This window comes from Hermetia illucens, chromosome 2 (genome assembly GCF_905115235.1).
Source record: "Hermetia illucens chromosome 2, iHerIll2.2.curated.20191125, whole genome shotgun sequence".
Lineage (NCBI taxonomy): Eukaryota > Metazoa > Arthropoda > Insecta > Diptera > Stratiomyidae > Hermetia > Hermetia illucens.
The window spans coordinates 119195227-119204522 of NC_051850.1; positions in this window are offsets into that span (position 1 = coordinate 119195227).

Below are 9296 nucleotides of genomic sequence, written 5' to 3' on the forward strand. Positions count from 1 at the left end.
TCGTTTAGATACACCACTGTGATTTTTTTCAGATTTTTCGGTTGAATAGGTTCTGAGAACGAGACCTGTTACACTTTTTGTGGGTCATTTTTTGAGCCCTCACTCCTCTATGTTTCACCCAATATCAAATATGGAACCAGTTTCGAAAAGTACTAATTGAGACCTTTCATTTGATACCCCATATGGTAACATTCTATGAAAGAAAAATTTGCACCCTCCATTCACATGTATGGGGAGCCCCCCCTTAAACGTAACACAAGATGGCTCCACTTACTGCATGTAAAGGGAACACCAGATTACATACTCTCACCAATTTTCGTGACAATCGGTCTAGCCGTTTCCGAATAAATCGGGTGTGACAGACAGACAGACAGACAAACAGACAGACAGACAGACAGACAGTGGAGGAAGCGGAGGACTCCGGTGGGCTTCCCACTAGCAAAATGGCTAGTGGGGAGTCTCCATTGTTACCTTCTAGCGCGAGTGATCCCTTCAAGCGGAGCGCAAAATTAGTGAGATCACCAGCAGCGAATTCGACGGAAAAGCGCATGTTGGGCCCTAAGAGTAGCAGCAGTGTAGTTACTGCTGAAGCCGAGGGTGACGCATTTACGAAGCTGGGATCGATGATTAATAATCTAATGGAGTACGTTAACCAACGCAATAATGTACACCACGCGATAAAGGATCAGGTGCGTTCTATTAGGGCCACATACTTTAAGGTCAAAGAGGACATGAAAGCACGGGCAGAAGCAACAGTGCCGATAAGCCAACAAAAAGCGATGGTTGCCGTAGCAACCCAAACCACGCAGAAGACATCTCTTCCTAAAAAGCTCTTCCAAAGTGAAAAGGATATCTCGGAAATTCGGAACAAACGATTAAGAGACCCAAATGAAGAAGTGCTATCTCCCCAACGAACAGCAAAAAGGAAAAAGGAGAAACAGATGCCGGTGCAACCTGGTAATGACGGAAGATTATCTGGGCATACGGAAAAGGCCACTAACAGCGCCGAAGACACGTGGACTAAGGTAGGACCTAAGAAGAAGCTGCAAAAAAGAGCCAGGCCGGACGCGCTGATAATAACAAAAACCAGCGAGTTGACGTACGCGGAAATCCTACGCAAGGTTAAAGCAGATGCCTCCTTGACGGATCTGAGTGCAAATGTCACGCGGATAAGACGAACACAGAAAGGTGACCTGTTGTTCGAACTTAAAACCGGTGATGACGGAGGCGAAAACCTACGGAAGAAAATTGAAGCATCACTAGGTGAGGCTGCGGCGGTCAAAATGAGTAAGGATTCGGTGGTGATCGAATGCAAGGATTTGGATGAAGTCACCACAAAATCTGAGATCTGCGAGGCCTTGCAAACCCAATTGGGATTACAAACATTGAGCAAGTCTAATGTGCTACGACTTAGAAAAGCGTACGGTGACACGCAGATAGCGTCGATAAGTCTTCCTATTGAAGCAGCGAAAAAGGCGATTGCAGTGGGCAAGGTACGTATTGGATGGGTGGTCTGTCGGTTACGGGAACAGAGTCCAGTACATAAATGCTATAAGTGCTGGCAGGTTGGTCATATAGCGAAAGCTTGCATTAGCTCCCAAGACAGATCAAATCTGTGCCGCAAATGTGGAGAACAAGGCCATTTGGCAAAGGACTGCAACGGAATGCCCAAGTGCGTATTCTGTGTGGAAGCAAAAAGTAATGACAGCGCCCACATTGCAGGAAGCAGTAAATGCCCAGTGTTCAGAAAGGCGTGCATAAATAAAGCCAAATGAAGTTTATGCAACTCAATCTGAATCACTGTCGAGCGGCCCAAGACCTACTTTCCCAAAGCGTATTCGAGAACAACGTCGACGTTGCGATTGTATCTGAACAATACGAAAATCTGCATAGCGGAGTATGGATAGCAGACAAAACCAGTAAGGCGGCGATATGGAGCTGCGGAAGCCAAGCTATAGTAGATGCGAAAAGACATCCAGAAGACGGGTTCACTCGTGCCAAGATTGGAGGGATATATATCTATAGCTGCTACGCAGCACCGAGCCTCACAATAGAGGAATTCACGTCATTGCTGGAGAAACTATCCTTCAATGCAAGTCGCTACAACCCCAAAGTAATAGCCGGCGACTTCAACGCATGGGCAGAAGAATGGGGTAGCAGAGAAACCAACGCAAGAGGACGAATATTGCTGGAGACATTCTCGCGCTTGAACGTGGTACTTGCCAACTCTGGGGGAGCCAACACATTCCGAAGGGGAGAATTGCAATCGGTGGTAGACCTCACCTTCGTCAGTGATACCTTAATCAGAGACTTGGAGTGGCGTGTCAGCGAGGAGTACACACACAGCGATCATCAGGCTATCATCTTTCAAACCTCGCAAAGGAAGAATTTGAAGCCATTAACACGAATAACGATGAGCTGGGTAACTAAGAAATTCGACGCAGAAATGTTCAAGGAGGTACTTCTGGAAGATACATCGCTATCGGGAAGCGCACAAAACAAAGTTTCACAGGTCGTGGAAAAATTACAGCGGGCATGCGATGCCGCTATGCCTCGACGTAGCACTTTCCGAAGACGAAATCCTAATTTTTGGTGGAATTCCGAAATTGAGGAATGCCGGAAAAAGTGTCTCAAAGCTAGGAGACGCTCCCAGCGCAGAAGAAACCGACCTGAGTTCGAGGAGCTACACGTGCAATATAAAGATGCGAGGAAAAAATTGCAAGTAGCTATCGCAAGGAGCAAATCCGAACATTTCAAGCGGATGTGTACTGAAGCTGATTCTGACCCATGGGGTGGCGCATATAGGTCAGTGATGTCATCACTAAAAGGCGAGCGCTCCCCACCGATTACTTGCCCAGAGTTGTTGCAGAATATAGTGAACACTCTATTCCCAGTGGATCTGAATGGTACAAGTTTGCCTGCAGTACAGTTAAATCCCGACGAAATTCCGATAGTGGAAAATGAGGAGGTTCTAGACGCAGCAAAAAGATTGATTGAAAAAAAGACTCCAGGACCGGATGGAATCCCTAACATTGCCCTGAAGGTAGCCGCCAGGACAGCACCAGGTATGTTTGCCCAAGTTTTCACGGCATGCCTTAGGGAAGGAGAATTCCCCGAGCAATGGAAGGTACAGAAGCTAATACTCATTCCGAAGGCAGGTAAACCATTGGGTGACCCCTCCTCATATAGGCCGATATGTCTGGTCAATACCATTGGTAAACTTTTTGAACGAGTAATATATAATAGACTGCTCGCTGTTGCGGAAAAGGAAGGAGGCCTTTCCGACAAACAACTCGGATTTCGTAAGGCAAAATCAACTGTCGACGCAATCAGCATGCTGACCGGCTTGGCTCAGGCTGCAATAGAAGAAGGAAAATGCTGTGCAGTAATAACCCTCGACGTAAAAAATGCGTTCAATAGTGCAAAATGGAATAAAATCATCGAGGCACTCGAAAAGATACAAGCCCCGAAGTACATTGTACGCATTGTGGTCGAGTTTCTCCTTGGGAGAAGACTTTACTGCGACTCGGACGATGGGCTAAAAATATTCCCGACAACTTGCGGAGTGCCACAGGGTTCTGTCCTGGGTCCCTTGCTGTGGCTAGTTATGTACGATGGAGTGTTGACGCTACGCCTACCGGACAACGTGACAACTATTGGCTTCGCCGATGATATCGGAATAACGGTGGTCGCAAAGCACCAAGACGAGATCGAGATCTATGCAAATGAAGCGATATGGGAGATCAATTCCTGGTTGAGAAATTCTGGCCTTTCACTTGCCGAGCATAAAACAGAAGTAGTTCTCATTAGCAAGAGAAGAAAGAACACAACTGTGAAAATCAAAGTTGGCGGAAAAACAATTTACTCCCAACCATCGCTCAAATACTTGGGAGTAATTATTGACAGAAGACTCAACTTCAAAAGACACATTGAGTACGCCGCAACTAAAGCGTCTTCCATCGCTACAACGATCTCGAGGATACTACCGAACATTGGTGGGCCAAGACAAAGTCGACGTCTTCTGCTCTCCAGGGTAGTCAGCTCCGTGCTACTCTACGCAGCTCCAGTTTGGGCAACTGCTCTGAATAACAAAGTGAACTGCCGAAAATTGGGAATGGCATATCGATTAAGTGCACTCCGGGTATGCAGTGCATATCGGACAACATCAGGAGAAGCGGCATATGTACTAGCAGGGATGCTCCCCATAGACATCTTGGCGAAGGAAAGTCGGCGACTCTACGACAAAACGTATGCAGCTGGAGAGTCTAGCGCATTTCGACGGCAGCTGGCACGGTGGGAATCTATCGAACGGTGGCAACAGCGATGGGACGAGTCCCAAACTGGTCGTTGGACATACCGCATCATTCCGGATATTCGGAGATGGTTTGAACGAAACCATGGGGAATTAAGCCACGAGTTAACACAATTCTTGAGTGGACATGGAGGTTATCGTGCCTATTTACATCGATTTGGTCACGACGAATCACCATGCTGCCCAAGATGTGGTAACGTGGCTGAGAATGCGGAGCATGTCATATTTGATTGCCCCAGGTTCACCGCGCACCGAGCAAGAATGGAAGCGGTCGCAGACAGGCGTTTAACACCCGAAAACATTGTGGAGTTTATGCTGGAGTCAACGGATGCCTGGAACCAGGTTGTAAGGGAACTGCAAGCTATTCACCAACAGCTTAGGCAGGAAGAACTACGACGAAAACAAGGAAGGGAGAGAACCATAATGAGCCGCAGTTAAAAGCTGATCCAGCCCCGCGATGCAATACTTGATAGGAGTTCCGTGGGGAGAGTGGAATGAGAAGGAGGTGGTTTTAGTGAGTAGAAGTCTCACATAACTGCGTGGCAGGAGCCAGCAGTAGGTTTTGAACCTTTCCACCTTCCAACGCCGAAAAAAAAAAAAAAAAAAAAAAAAAACAAAGACAGACAGACAGACGGACAGACGGACAGACAGACACCGTCTCGATTCTAATAAGGTTTTGTTTCACACAAAACCTTAAAAAGTGTGTTTGGCCTCGTCCACCACTCCTTTGCAGAACATGCAATCAGAATATCGTGCCTCCCCAATCTTGCGCAGGTAAGACTGAAAACCTCCATGCCCACTTAGAAACTGGGTAAGGAAATAATAAATTCCACCGTGCCTTCGGCTCAGCCACGGATCTAAACGGCCGATGGGCCGCGCAGCCTATCTGCCTCTTTACTCATTTTGCCAAGAAAGTTGCCATTCTGTAAGTGTGGATTGTTCTTCTTCGCCTGCAACCACTTCTCTTAAGTCTGGCCCTTGCAGCTGCAGATACTCCCGCGATCACCATCATGGTCGGTTCAGAGACAGTGCGATAAGCAGACGCTCGCAAAGCTACCCGTGTTTACACTTGAGCAAGCTCCTTACAATGCACCTTCTTCTCAAGGGCATCAGCTCGTACCTCCGTTACATAAGGAGACGTCTCCTGGCAGATATAGGGCTCCCAACATTCGGCATTAACCGACTCCAGGCCGAGGTTCCAACTACAGTCCTGTCCGCTGCTGCTCTGATTTGTTACAAGAAGTTCACCTTCGAGTCGAGCATTAAACCAAGGTATTTGATTGCTGGTTGTGATTCTACCGTCAACTCGACGATATGGGAATCCATGATTGGGATCCTCTTTTTGTTTCGGTTTTTTCCAACGCAAGGCCGAAATCATGAGCAGTCCCATCCAAGTCAGCTTTGTCTCTTTTTTCTTTTCAACAATGGGTCCGGCATGTACCACAACGCGATCTGTATAACCAACCATTTGCGACTCTCCTGGCATGTCGAGTTTTAGCGGACTATCGTAAAAAGCTTTCCGGAGGTACGGATGGATCCTTGCGCTACTCACGATGTGATTTCCATCGTGCTGTGGCCCTCTAGCGTCCCATAGGACAAGGAGAGGTCTTTCAGATAAGCCGTCGATATCCCCAAGAGTTGTCTTGGCATGTGGAATGAGTTTTCTGGTGTGCTTAGCATATCCGTCTATCTTACGGAATTAAACACGCTCCTGACATCCACGACCTCCATAGCAGCATCCACCATGGATCTTCCTGCTCTGAACCCGAACTGCCTTAGGGATAAATCCCCGGCAGCGGAAATCACTTGACACTTAGCCACACAATTGGCCCTCTTCAGGTAAGCGTTGAACATCCTGAGCAGCAAGTCTGGCCGTTAACGGAACACCAGTTTGTAGACTTCCGCCGAGATACTATCAGGACCTTGTCCTTGTTTTTGATGGTGAGAACTGCTACCACGAGCTTTTTAGTTGGGAAAAGGGGGCAGTTCTCGACGTTTTCCGCACAGTTGACATCAATCCGTATGGGATGTCTGAAGATTAATGCCCGTACAATGCGGTCAATCTGGTTGATATTTAGTATGCAGGGTTTCCACGGGGCCCCGATTTTCCGGGTGATTAGTTTATGACCACGTCCAGAGGGGTCCTCATTTACCTCCTTGACTAGGTCTCGTTTTTTCTGATTTATACTCTGGTTTTATGGCGCATGCCTCGTTGCGGGCACACTCCTTGCGCAGGTCGGCAATTTCTGCACCAGTAAATAGAAGGCTTTCCACGGCTAGAGCCTTCTGAGGCATGGAAATCTCACATGCTGTCGTTATCAGATTCACCCCTGAGTTTACGACAGTGTCAACTATAATACCACCACCTCCCAAATCGCCCTCCAGTGCGTCTCTGCCATTTCCATGAGCTTCGATGAACTTGAAATGTCACCGTCGCGACGTTCCACAACCCGGCGCTCTGGTTGGTGCACGCTGGCAAGTAGCGTCAACCACTTCGAATGCGATGTACTGATAATCACTTGCCGAGTAGTCTTCTAGGGCTCGTCAGCTGTCCACCGAAGGTGCCAAACATGAAAGTTATATCAAGGATGCTTCCTTGCCAGCCTGGGTGCCGGACCGTTTGCGTGGATCCAGTGTTTAAAACTACAAGCACGGCTCTCGCCCCGATTCTCAGGATCCGTTTTCCTCTAGAGTCTGGCTGAGGCATGCCCCATTCAAGGGCCCTAACATTAAAGTCATTGCGTACAAGGATTCGCCCTTCCCGGTCCAAAACGGCATCAAGTCTCTCATTCAGTGTTAGGTAAATGCTAAACAACGTTATCTGAACATCGAATCCAGACAAGCTTTGGGCAAGAACACGTCGTCGAACGCCATCCCGAACCCAGATAGCAGCGATATCCAATAAGTCGAGATACCATGAAGGCGGGTCCCTGTTCTGGTATTACTTGTTGATTAGCCCTCAATATATTTTTGCCTCCGCAACGAACCACAAGCAAGCAATGAGTTCACCAGACTCATGGTGATTATCCAAATTCATACCCTGGATACAGCCCATCCAATTTTGATTTTCCCATTATGAAGGAGTTTCCTCACATATTGTGCTGGGACTTTTACCATACCATGTTTTGGCCTCGAGCATTCACAGAACTGATACCTATCCGGGTACTGGTTACCTCTTGATATTCACGCTCTCAGGCCTCCTTTACTTCAACTTTTTCTGTGGGGCAGTAAAGATCTCGTTTGTCTAAAGAGCACTTAATTTTTCGACTAGAAACGAGAGTCTTGTCTCCCAATAGCCCTTTGACCGCCACGCAGAACATGCTGTTGCTAGTGGTTTTCGGTTCTAGTTCGACGAGGACTCCGCCACCCTTCGTTTTCGGTACGGAAGACACTTCTGCTCCATTATCTTCAGGTTTTATCTTGCAGAGGCTGTCACTGAGGACTTTCGAAAATGTCCTGCCTTCCGCCGGCAGAATCGGCTGTGTATTCCCTCTTCATTTCATCGTCTTTTCCGTTACTAATTTTCGATTTGTAGCCTCTTTGTCTTTGAACAGGCAGGCCTCAGGCGGCGTAGCGAGTTCTTTTCTTTTGTCCTTTTTTGTCGTTTTTTCTTCTGTCTCCATTGGGCGCGTTTTGGTATTTCCGCTTCCGTGGACTATCTTCGATCCGTTTGACACTTATAGGGTTCTCGGAGAGAATTGCGACTTCTTCTAATTTTCGCGCATCTTCCGCTGATGTCCACGTTCGCCTGTAGAAAGAAATTCGGTCCAGTAGTTTCTACAGTTCCATTTTGGACGCTTTTGCTAAAGGCAAAGCGCACCCTTCTGGGCGCTTCAATCAACGAAAGAGCCTAAAAGTTTAGAAAAAGGATTAACCGTGTCACAGAAGCAAATCATAGAAATCCATCACCAGGGGTGCACAGATGTGTTCGGGACATTATTGGAGACTACCATCTCTCTAATGATATGCCAATCGAAGAAATCTTCGAGATGCTGAGGCACAAGTTTGCGGTACGCTCTAATCGCATCGGTAAGTATAAAAAGAGCTTTCAGCGAAGGACAAACAATACCTTGTTCATCCAAAACTAAAAAGGATTTTGTAAAAATCTCAGCAATTCAGGTTCAAGCATCAGAGTTCTGGAGAAGTATTTGAAGCCCATCCAGCCGTTGCAATTTAGAAGGAAGGCGAAATAATCTTACCTGATATTACTGAAATTGACATTCAAAAAGCCCTTGAACAGGCAAGTAATTGGAAGACACCATAAGATTTACAACTTGTGGCTAAAGCGTTTGAAACAGACTCACGGAATATTGGGTTAAAATACCAGATGATTACCAATTACTTGTTTTCCTACCATCTGCAACGTTTTCACTTCAGTTCTCCGCGCGAACATTTCAAAATATCTTGATGTTCAGAAATTGATAGCTGAGGAGCAAAAGGATATACAAAAGGCTACAGAAACTTCCATAGTTACTACAAGTGTTACGCTTGTACAAAATCAACAAGCATGCCGTTTTTTCCTTGAGAACAGTGGTGAAGAATTGGAGCACAAAGCTACCAGTATCGTCACAAACATCAGGAGAGATACCAATGAGACGAGGAGTTTTCCTGGGCGTCTGCACCCGCTTTGGCTTTGTTTGGCTCTGAATCTGTGATCCCATCTTTTGCATGAACGCAAATACGGGCTTCAGCTTAAATATAACATATTGTCGAAATGTGCACTAAGTCATTAAATGTATATCGACGACATCAAATTGTATGTCAAAGGCGAAAATTAACTTCGCTTTCTGCTGGACATCATCATCCAGATCAGCAGGAATATCAGCATGCAGTTGGATTTGGAGAAATGTCTCATAAAAACAATTGTTCGGGGAAAATATACCAAAAATGAAGGATACAGTCACAATGAGACCCTAATTGAGGGTATCAACTCGGACAGCGCATGATAACCCAGCCCGGAAAGTCTAGAAGGGTAATATCTATG